This window comes from Salvelinus alpinus, chromosome 5, assembly GCF_045679555.1.
Source record: "Salvelinus alpinus chromosome 5, SLU_Salpinus.1, whole genome shotgun sequence".
NCBI classification, from domain to species: domain Eukaryota; kingdom Metazoa; phylum Chordata; class Actinopteri; order Salmoniformes; family Salmonidae; genus Salvelinus; species Salvelinus alpinus.
The window spans coordinates 53126963-53139848 of record NC_092090.1 but is presented as its reverse complement, the minus strand read 5'-3'; positions in this window follow the sequence as shown (position 1 = coordinate 53139848).

The window sequence follows — 12886 nt, the reverse complement described above, 5'->3', positions numbered from 1 at the left end:
AGTGATATATGCTTCAGCAGGATTGGATTTTTAGCGTTTATAGCAATGGTTATCTACTGTACTGCAGGAATGGAACGTAAGCTGTAGAAAATGTAGGTTGTGGTGGCAGCTGCAGAGAGGTATTTGGGTATACGAGACTTGACGTCAGAAGAGTTACAGGGTGGTGTTGTCCTAGCCTTTCAGGCTGTTAGCCTGAGGTAGGACTAAATAGATTTAAATAGTGGAGTATTTGGTTAGTGTAGTGTTAAATGGTAGGTTATTTGTTGAGTTATTTTAATTTTCAAGCAAAGTACAGGAGGTGGCGGTAATGCAACATATATTGAATGCCAACCGCCGTTAAACCTCATCTAAGAAGAAGTACAGTTATTTTTATTTTTATTTAACCTTTATTTAACTAGGCAAGTCAGTTAAGAACAAATTATTATTTACAATGACAAGCTAGGAACAGTGGGTTAACTGCCTTGTTCAGGGGCAGAACGACATATTTTTACCTTGTCAGCTCAGGGATTCGATCCAGCAACCTTTCGGTTACTGGCCCAACGCGCTAACCAAATCAAATCAAATCAAATCAAAGTTTATTTGTCACGTGCGCTGAATACAACAGGTGTAGTAGATCTTACAATGAAATGCTTACTTATAGACTCTAACCAACAGTGCAATTTCTTTAAAAAAAAAAGGTATTAGGTGAACAATAGGTAAGTAAAGAAATAAAAACAACATAAAAAAGACAGTGAAAAATAACAGTAGCGAGGCTATAACAGTGGCGAGGCTATATACAGGCACCGGTTAGTCGGGCTGATTTAGGTAGTATGTACATGTAGATATGGTTAAAGTGACTATGCATATATGATAAACAGAGAGTAGCAGTAGCGTAAAAGAGGGGTTAGCGGGGGTGGGTGGCGGGTGGCGGCATTACACACTGTCGCCATTTATTTAACCAGGAACGCCTGCTTCCTCTGACCTGCAGAAATACAAACAATTATCACAAGACCACTTCTGGTAACCCTCACCGATTCCACTGCACCCAACTCTGTTTTCACCCACCCTGCAGATAGCCCCGTTAGCCCATGTGCGGGGGCACTGGTTGTTCGGGCTAATTGAGGTAGTATGTACATGAATGTATAGTTAAAGTGACTATGCATACAGTGGGGAGAACAAGTATTTGATACACTGCCGATTTTGCAGGTTTTCCTACTTACAAAGCATGTAGAGGTCTGTCATTTTTATCATAGGTACACTTCAACTGTGAGAGACGGAATCTAAAACAAAAATCCAGAAAATCACATTGTATGATTTTTAAGTAATTAATTTGCATTTTATTGCATGACATAAGTATTTGATCACCTACCAACCAGTAAGAATTCCGGCTCTCACAGACCTGTTAGTTTTTCTTTAAGAAGCCCTCCTGTTCTCCACTCATTACCTGTATTAACTGCACCTGTTTGAACTCGTTACCTGTATAAAAGACACCTGTCCACACACTCAATCAAACAGACTCCAACCTCTCCACAATGGCCAAGACCAGAGAGCTGTGTAAGGACATCAGGGATAAATTGTAGACCTGTACAAGGCTGGGATGGGCTACAGGACAATAGCCAAGCAGCTTGGTGAGAAGGCAACAACTGTTGGCACAATTATTAGAAAATGGAAGAAGTTCAAGATGACGGTCAATCACCCTCGGTCTGGGGCTCCATGCAAGATCTCACCTCGTGGGGCATCAATGATCATGAGGAATGTGAGGGATCAGCCCAGAACTACACGGCAGGACCTGGTCAATGACCTGAAGAGAGCTGGGACCACAGTCTCAAAGAAAACCATTAGTAACACACTACGCCGTCATGGATTAAAATCCTGCAGCGCACGCAAGGTCCCCCTGCTCAAGCCAGCGCATGTCCAGGCCCGTCTGAAGTTTGCCAATGACCATCTGGATGATCCAGAGGAGGAATGGGAGAAGGTCATGTGGTCTGATGAGACAAAAATAGAGCTTTTTGCTCTAAACTCCACTCGCCGTGTTTGGAGGAATAGAAGGATGAGTACAACCCCAAGAACACCATCCCAACCGTGAAGCATGGAGGTGGAAACATCATTCTTTGGGGATGCTTTTCTGCAAAGGGGACAGGACGACTGCACCGTATTGAAGGGAGGATGGATGGGGCCATGTATCGCGAGATCTTGACCAACAACCTCCTTCCCTCAGTAAGAGCATTGAAGATGGGTCGTGGCTGGGTCTTCCAGCATGACAACGACCCGAAACACACAGCCAGGGCAACTAAGGAGTGGCTCCGTAAGAAGCATCTCAAGGTCCTGGAGTGGCCTAGCCAGTCTCCAGACCTGAACCCAATAGAAAATCTTTGGAGGGAGCCGAAAGTCCGTATTGCCCAGCGACAGCCCCGAAACCTGAAGGATCTGGAGAAGGTCTGTATGGAGGAGTGGGCCAAAATCCCTGCTGCAGTGTGTGCAAACCTGGTCAAGAACTACAGGAAACGTATGATCTCTGTAATTGCAAACTAAGGTTTCTGTACCAAATATTCAGTTCTGCTTTTCTGATGTATCAAATACTTATGTCATGCAATAAAATGCAAATTAATTAATTAAAAATCATACAATGTGATTTTCTGGATTTTTGTTTTAGATTCCTTCTCTCACAGTTGAAGTGTACCTATGATAAAAATTACAGACCTCTACATGCTTTGTAAGTAGGAAAACCTGCAAAATTGTCAGTGTATCAAATACTTGTTCTCCCCACTGTATATGATAAACAGAGAGTAGCAGCAGCGTAAAAGAGGGGTTGGGGGGGCACACAATGCAAATAGCCCGGGTAGCAATTTGATTACATGTTCAGGAGTCTTATGGCTTGGGGATAAAAACTGTTGAGAAGCCTTTTTGTCCTAGACTTGGCACTCCTGTACCGCTTGCCATGCGGTAGTAGAGAGAACGGTCTATGACTGGAGTGGCTGGGTTCCTTGACAATTTTTAGGGACTTCCTCTGACACCACCTGGTGTAGAGGTCCTGGATGGCAGGCAGCTTAGCCCCAGTGGCCACCACTTGGCTACCTGCCGCCCCAAAGTTATAGAACAGATCTGAAGCTCTGAACTGTCTAGTCAGACCCCAGTCTGACCTACCTACAGGATATGGAAAATTTGCTCTATTAGTTTTTCTCCTGAAGGAGAAAGCTTCCACTCCTATGTCAAAGATAATAAAACAAAAACAATATAGTAAATACTACAGTAAAGTCTGCAAAAACACTGCAATAAATAATAGTGTACTTCAAGCCGCAAAAACACATTTAATTACTATAGTGTATACTACAGTTATTTTACTACAGTCTTTATACTAAAGTTAACTGTACACACTACAGTATACTACAGTAAATACTACACAAAGTATTACAGTATTCACTGTAGTGTTTTTGCACTACAGTGATTACAACAGTAAAATCAGCAAAAACACTAAAGTGAATACTATAGTATTTATACAATAGTATACGTAGTATACCTTCCCCAAAATGACAGTGTATAATGTAGCGAACTGAGTACAACACAACAACCTAGTTGGACTGTTGGACTGACAGTCGCAAGGGCTGAGTTAAGAGTTATGTTCTGGCTACTCTGCTATATCTTTTCAAAATCAACAAAGATTTTCTAAATATAATATTGTAGGCCTCTCATTTCCACTACAAGACATTAGATGGCGTATGCACATTTTGAAATCAATTATTTGAACCAATGAGGAAGATAAAGAAACCTGCTGTAAAAGTAGCTGCTGTTCTAAAGTCAGTTTTTTTTATTTTATTTAGTCATTATGCTAGCAAGTGTCATCTTTGGAAAATCTAATTTACTGTGCGTTCATGATGGAAGCGGGGGCAAGAGGAAGAAGAATGTCATACGTCTGAGAGGCCAGCAAGAATAAGCAAGACCAATCAAGAATAAGGCCGTGACCTCAACGATTTCTCTTCAAAATAAAAGTCCCACAAAGAAGATAGTAAAAAATAATACAAATGTTCGAAATTCGTAACATTTTATTAGGAAATGTTAGAAGACTTAGAATATTGTTTAACAATATAAAAAAATGAAAAAAATGAATATAGCATTGACAATATTTTTTACAGAATTAAAAGTAATGATTACTAGATCGTTATTATGGTAGCAACAGTCATCCAAATAACAAAACATTATTTATAATGCAACTGTTAATAATAATAGTAATATCAATATTAATAATTATATTAATATTATAATAATCAACTTTAGAAAACACATTTAAATCCTATTGTTATTTAGTTCATTAGTATTGCATGATGTTCAGTATCCTTTTCATATTGCACCGTACATAATTGCCTGTACATTGTGTCGCAGTAAAAGGGGGTCGATTCTACTCAGGAGCACTTTTACTTTCCAAAAGGGCCAGTGTTGCTGTTCATTTTGCGGCCCTTAAAGTAACAGTCCAGCGAAATCTCACTTTTAGAAGTTAATAATCTGTTAACTCATACCCAAATAATGTTGTTGACTCATCTTATACTCGCATGTGGCCAAAGCATAGATTTGAGAGAAAAAAACATTTTTTTTAAACGCACCTCAAACTTGAATCAGACCATTTAAAAAAAGCTTGCTATTTCCTCATAGAGAATGATGAGCTGGCCAATCAGCGCTCTGCTCGCACCAGGGAGCTTTTCAAAAGCTTCATAAAAAGGGCAGTGATTGATAGATGGGTAACAATAACAAATCAGACATTGAATATCTCTTTAAGCATCGTCTAGTTAATAATTATGCTGTGCATTATGTATTAAACCACTCAGACACCTCAAAGATACAGTCGTCCTTCTGAACTGAGCTGCAGGACAGGAATGAAACTGCTCAAGGATGTTACTATGAGGCCATTGGTGATTTTAAATCAGCTAAATAGTTCAATGACTGTGATGGGAGAGAACCAGGGTCTGGAACCGGTTCAGGGAACAGAACCGAAAACTGCAAAAGTTCATATCAGGAAATCAGTCAATTTAAATAAATAAATAATGCCCAGTCATGTGAAATCCATAGATAAGGGCATAATTAATTAATTTAAATTGACTGATTTCCTTATATGAACTGTATGTTGCGTTCATATTTTTGTTCAGTATATTTTGGACCATTTTCAATGATGTTGACTTCTTTAAATGTCTTCTTTTCCAGGACCGCTAGACCGATCGGAACCAAATTAGGTATATAGCATCTATGAATGCACATCTTCAAATGCACTATTTTACAAGTCTCTAGCTGAAACAATAGGGCCGCTATGAGCCAATGAGCTTACAGGTTAGCTAGCCTCATATCCTCGAGCATGTGTGCCAAATTTCATCACTCTGAGTCAAACAGATCAACAGATACAAAAATGTGCTGTTATAGCACCACTGTGTGGTCGGTCCAAATGTGCTTTGATATGTTGAGCCTTGACAGTGTTTGGAACATGTGTACCAATTTTTGGCACAACACGAAGATCTGTCTGATTTGTATGCATTTATGTGCAAGACCACGCCCATGTGAATGTTCATTGGTCAATAGCAGCCACGCAGATCGGTCAAACGGTGCTAGATGAGTAGCGTCTTAAGTGTTTTTCACAAAATTCTGAATGGCAGAAAATCCATCATGGTGGACTTTATGGGTTCTTGAGAAATTTTGTTCCTTGTGAGGAGAGGGACCTAGGAACTAAATTTGTTCCTTGTGAGGAGAGGGACCTAGGAACTAAATTTAATGAGTCTAGGTCACATGGGGTGTGGGGTCTGACCTTTCAAAGTTTTCATTTTCAATCGCTTGTTATTGCGCCACCATGTGGTCAATTGGCATGGTATTGCATAGGAAGGTGTGGCTCCTGGGCTTTTACCATGTTGCTAAGTTACACAGTTCTGAGCCTTTTCATCTCTCGGACATTTTGATTTTTCCACCAAAATGGGAGAAAAAGGAACATAACAATAATGAACTGGAAGAAATACAATAGGGTTTCACTAGCTTCGCTGCTGAACACCTAACAAATAAACAAACCAAGCTCTAGTTACTGTTAGCATATTTTAATTTACTGGTGTTCTATGCAATCCCAAAATGTATGAAGTGATCTCTCTTCCAATGTGATAATTTATTTTTATTCTTAAAAATGAATTTGGTATCAGCGTTTCTGGCTTCTTTAAGAACTGTTATTATGATGGATTTTGGATGTCCTTATTTATTTGTTTGAGGGCATATGCATGCCAACTCGATCATATCATTCTGGAGACATACTTACACCCCCAGTCTCATTGCTTTGCATGAATGATATCTATCAACTTTAAACAATGCAACATTTGAATACAAACTCAATCACTTCTTTCTATTCTGTGGTTGCATGAAACGTAACGTGAATTCAGCTTTGTTTACTTAATCTTTGTGGCTCCCTGATTAAACAGTAACATCCATTACTGTAACCTTCACCCAAATCCAGATAGCTAATGTTCTGAAAGAGCTGCAAAATCTGGACCCCTACAAATCAGCCGGGCTAGACAATCTGGACCATCTGTTTCTAAAATGATCTGCCAAAATTGTTGCAACCCCTATTACTAGCCTGTTCAACCTCTTTTATGTATCGTCTGAGATTCCCATAGAATGGAAAGCTGCCGCGGTCATCCCCCTCTTCAAAGGGGAGACACTCTAGACCCAAACTGCTATAGACCTATATCTATTCTACCCTGCCTTTCTAAGGTCTTCGAAAGCCAAGTTAACAAACAGATTACTGACCATTTCAAATCACACCGTACCTTCTCCGCTATGCAATCTGGTTTCAGAGCTGGTCATGGGTGCACCTCAGCCACGCTCAAGGTCCTAAACGATATCATAACCACCATCGATAAGAGACATTACTGTGCAGCCGTCTTCATCAACCTGGCTATGGCTTTCGACTCTGTCAATCACAACATTCTTATTGGCAGACTCAACAGCCTTGGTTTCTCAAATGACTGCCTCACCTGGTTCACCAACTACTTCTCTGATAGAGTTCAGTATGTGAAATCGGAGGGCCTGTTGTCCGGACCTCTGGCAGTCTCTATGGGGGTGCCACAGGGTTCAATTCTCGGGCCGACTCTCTTCTCTGTATACATCAATGATGTCGCTCTTGCTGCTGGTGATTCTTTGATCCACCTCTACGCAGATGACACCATTCTGCATACCTCTGGCCCTTTTTGGACACTGTGTTAACTAACCTCCAGATTAGCTTCAATGCCATACAACTCTCCTTCCGTGGCCTCAAACTGCTCTTAAATGCAAGTAAAACTAAATGCATGCTCTTCAACCGATCGCTGCCTGCACCTGCCCGCCCGTCCAGCATCACTGCTCTGGACGGTTCTGACTTAGAATATGTGGACAACTACAAATACCTAGGTGTCTGGTTAGACTGTAAACTCTCCTTCCAGACTCACATTAAACATCTCCAATCCCAAATTAAATGTAGAATCGGCTTCCTATTTCGCAACAAAGCATCCTTCACTCATGCTGCCAAACATACCCTCGTAAAACTGACCATCACACCGATCCTCGACTTCAGCGATGTCATTTACAAAATAGCCTCCAACACTCTACTCAACAAATTGGATGCAGTCTATCACAGTGCCATCCGTTTTGTCACCAAAGCCCCATATAGTACCCAGCCACCACAGTCATAGACTGTTCTCTCTACTATCGCATGGTAAGCGGTACCAGAGTGCCAAGTCTAGGACAAAAAGGCTTCTCGACAGTTTTACCCCCAAGCCATAAGACTCCTGAACAGGTAATCAAATGGCTACCCGGACTATTTGCATTGTGTGCCCCCCCAACCCCTCTTTTACGCTGCTGCTACTCTCTGTTCATCATATATGCATAGTCACTTTAACCATATCTACATGTACATACTACCTCAATCAGCCTGACTAACCGGTGTTTGTATGTAGCCTCGCTACTTTTATAGCCTCGCTACTGTATATAGCCTGTCTTTTTACTGTTGTTTTATTTCTTTTTCAACCTGTCTTTTTACTGTTGAGAGTCTTTTTCAACCTTAATTTACATAAGTATTCAGACCCTTTGCTATGAGACTCGAAAATTGAGCTCAGGTTCATCCTTTTTCCATTGATCATCCTTGAGATGTTCCTACAACTTTATTGGAGTTCACCTGTGGTAAATTCAATTGATTGGATATGATTTGGAAAGGCACACACCTGTCTATATAAGGTCCCACAGTTGACATTGCATGACAGAGCAAAACCCAAGCCATGAGGTCAAAAGAATTGTCCGTAGAGCTCAGAGACAGGATTGTGTCGAGGCACAGATCTGAGGAAGGGTACCAAAAAATGTCTGCAGCATTGAAGGTTCCCAAGAACACAGTGGCCTCCATCATTCTTAAATGGAAGAAGTTTGGAACCACCAAGACTCTTCCTAGATCTGGCCACCCGGCCAAACTGAACAATTGGGGGAGAAGAGCCTTGGTCAGGGAGGTGTTCCTCTGTGGAGAGGGAGGTGTTCCTCAGAGTTCCTCTGTGGAGATGGGATAACCTTCCAGAAGGACAACCATCTCTGCTGCACTCCACCAATCAGGCCTTTATGGTAGAGTGGCCAGACGGAAGCTACTCCTCAGTAAAAGGCACATGACAGCCCTCTTGGAGTTTGCCAAAAGGCACCTAAAGACTCTCAGACAATGAGAAACAAGATTCTCTGGTCTGATGAAATCAATATTGAACTATTTTGCCTGAATGCCAAGCATCACATCTTGAGGAAACCTGGCACCATCCATTTTTTTGTGGCAGTTACTGGAAGACTAGTCAGTATTGAGGGAAAGATGAATGGAGCATTGTACAGAGAGATCTTTGATGAAAACCTACTCCAGAGCACTCAGGACATCAGACTGGGGCGAACGTTCACCTTCCAACAAGACAACGACCCTAAGCACACAGCCAAGGCAATGCAGGAGTGGCTTCGGGACAAGTCTCTGAATGTCCTGGAGTGGCCCAGCCAGAGTCCAGACTTGAACCCGATCGAACATCTCTGGAGAGACCTAAAAATAGCTGTGCCGTGACGCTCCCCATCCAACCTGACAGAGCTTGAGAGGGTCTGCAGAGAAGAATGGGAGAAACTCCCCAAATACTGGTGTCCGAAGCTTGTAGCATCATACCCAAGAAGACTCGAGGCTGTGATCACTGCCAAAGGTGTGTCATGACTGTCCTGGTGTGATCCAAATGGTCAAATCAGTTCTGCAATGAATAAACTTCCACCAGACCCCCTCTCACCCACAGAGGGGAGGAGGAAACTGGTGTGGGGGTTTTGACACCTCACGCCCTGTTGTAAATAAGGTATTCATGTTTTTTTAATATATATATACATTTACAAACATTTTTTTTAAACTGTTTTGACTTTGCCATTATGGGGCATTTTGTGTAGATTGATATTTAAATATTGAATTAATTTTAGAATAAGGCTGTAACGTAACAAAATGTGGAAAAAGTCAAGGGGTCTGAAAACTTTCCGAATACACTGTATATCAGAGGTTATTTTCCAGTCGTTTAGTTCTGAACAGAACCATACATTTTTTGTTACGTTCCACTGTTTCGACTAGAAGAAATTAAGTTCTGAACCGGTTTGAACCATAAAAATATTACGGTTTATATCGTTCCTTTTTAAACATTTAGCTCGACATTAAATTACTTCACCAATGGATAGAGCGGCTTGCTATGGAGCGGGAAAGCTATGTACATGCATCGGAAAGACACATTTTTCTCTGCCAGTAGTACCCCTGAAGTACCTCCTCATGTACATTGTACCAGGAGGCCTATGGTCTCATGAGTCTTCTCAAGTACCTCCTGTGGATAGGCCAAGTACCCACAGGGGTCCGAGTACCCCTGGTTGGGAATCATTGACGTATAGCACCGCCCACCGGGTGAAATGGCTTGAAAAGAGTGGGTACATTCGAGCAGATTGTTGACCAATGTTGATCACTGCCTTTCAAAGTGTGTTGCATTATGGGTTTAAAAATTGTCTGACTTGCGGCTACATTCCCTCGGGGGAATCCCTGTTGAAACCGGATGCAGTTTGATTGCCATCTTAAGTGGAGGTCCAATTCACAAATGTTGCTCCCTCGGTCCCTCGATTTAGGTCGAGGGAGCGAGTTAAGAACTTTGATCACTCGTGGGGTTGATATGACCCACACTTCAATGCCAATTGTAGTCACATGTTAAGCTCTGGTGACCGCGAAGTGTGAAATTTAATCAACACGGCTGCATTTTCGGCATGTCAGACAAAATTATGATGCTAGCGTGGTAAAATATATATATTTTACATGTAAATGACATTGATTTTAGCATTGGCAAAGTGGCTTAGTCTCGTAGTGAAGAGCCTGTAAAATCTAGCTCGCTTCATGAACATATTTTGGGGAATTCTGAAATGTATTGGAATAAATGACCAAACTGTAAAACTAGCTAGTCAGCTATGGGTAACTGTAGCTAGTTACCTGACAGGAGTGCAAGCTAGCTACATTAGCTTGCAAAGTACATTAATAGCTTTAGGTTGTGTAACGGCAGTCTAAGTCGTCCTCCTCATCGGACGAGGAGAGGCGAGAAGGATCGGAGGACCAATGTACAGCGTGGTAAGTTTCCATGATTTAATAACACGAAAACTAGACAAAATACAAAAACAACAAACGAACCAACCGTCACAGTCCCGTGTGGCACAAACACTGACACAGGAAACAACCACCCACAAAATCCCAACACAAAACAAGCCACCTATATATGATTCTCAATCAGGGACAACGATTGATAGCTGCCTCTGATTGAGAACCATATTAGGCTGAACACAGAAACAGACAAACTAGACACACAACATAGAATGCCCACCCAGCTCACGTCCTGACCAACACTAAAACAAGCAAAACACATAAGCACTATGGTCAGGACGTGACAGGTTGGTTGTTTTTAAGCTCAACTTCAAGATTTCTACAAAGAATGTTGCCTCTCCGATCATCACTCTCCCTCGCATGGGCAAGAGACATTTAAGGTACACTTGGATGTGACGATGTAAAACGTCATTCAAGGGCTGAGGGTTTAGGACCGAGGGCTGTCTACTTTGAGTTTGGACTGCATCCAATGTTGACCGTATGACCTTTATAACAAGCATGTGATGAAAGGTCATGAACTTTCGACTGCAGTTGACTGGAAATTTCTGCAGTTGCTCCCACACCAACTGCAACTTGAAGTCGGAACCAAAGCATTGTGGGAGACAACCTTCTTATGTTTGTTTTTTTAAACGCAAAAGGCACTTCAAGCTCATAAATTGTTGATTTCACCACCTATCATTGGTTATTACCAATGCATGTTTACTGTTTTGGGTCTATGACTATTTAGAGCTTAAATACATATTTATCCTTACGATTTAATTACATTGGCCTACATATGATGCAAATTTCTAACATAAATAAATACAATATCCAGTTTGCAACAACATAGCTAATGTATTTATCTAGATGCTACTGTAATGTTTTGTCCCATGTTATAGCCTACACTTTGTCTTGTCTGTAATATTGTTCCCCAAACAAATTCAAATTTGTTGATTGTTTATTAAATGTGAATAAAATGTAATACATATTGTAGGCTACACGTGTTATTGTAGTGGATTTCTACACTGGGGATTTCTACACTTGCAATTTTGGAGAATGAATCTGTGTCTGGGGAACCGTCCCTTAATGAGCAAGTACCCCAGACACCAGTCGTGGTGTCAATACCAAGCGTTTTTGACTGCTTAGCATATTGCTTGGAATATTGTTTACCCAGTAACTTATGTGAACTGATGTACATGTATTGTCTAATACTTTTCTGCACAGTGAGTGTTTTGTCCTTCATGTGATTGAATCAAATTATGTTCTTTACATGCTTACTGACAAAAGCAACACAGGTTGAGAATGAAAGAAATACACTGCCGGTTGTAGTGATGCTGACATGCAATCAATTACCATACAGTAAGAATCTTTGTGAACTGCATTTAATCACATCTGTTACAATTCCATGTTGCACAATCACAAATAATAATGAGGAAGGTACAAGGGCATGAAGTAATGGCAAACAACAGAGCATAGCCCATAGGTTGCAAAACACCTATATGTTCTCGTTCTAGAAGCCTATGTACTAACTACCAGGTTATATTTTGAGAAACCATCACAAAAATACAAAACAAGTCTCGTGAATGTTAGAAAGAGCTTGGACTGGTATTTAATTTCCTTATCATCAGGATATTCATTCCTTGGAACATGTTGATCATGTTCTGCTTTGTTTAGGAAAGGTGAAATTTCGATACCATCAACTTCATCGGCAATAACAAAGACAAATGCCAATGTGTACCATTTTCGTCTGTCCTAGAAACAGCAGAAGTTGTCTGACTTGCTATCGGGCAGATGTACCTCCCTCCACTTTACTCATTGACTTCTGTCTACCGTCGGCTACTTTCGCCTTACCACTCAAACGTCTGTCCGTTATTCTGAAGGATTCCAAAAATCTTTGACCCAGAAGTGCTTAGTTATTCTTGCCTGCTTCTCAAGGTCGTCACTAGATAACACAGCCACTAAGTCATAAACCCCACATATTTCTACAATTTATATTTTTAAAACCTTAACTACACTGCTAACCTAATGCCTAACCCTAACCTTAAATTAAGACCAAAAATAATTTTTGTTTTCATGAATTTTTACGGTATATCCAATTTTTACTTTGTAGCTGTGCTAGCTGATGGAAACTGCTTCACACAGCCAAATCAGGGACGGAAGAGGAAGGGAGACATCCCACTCCCTAAGCTTTTGTGCCGAACCCACTAAGGTGTTTCAGATGCCAAGCTTATGGTCAGGTTGCATCAGTGTGTAGGAGGGAGATTCTGAGAC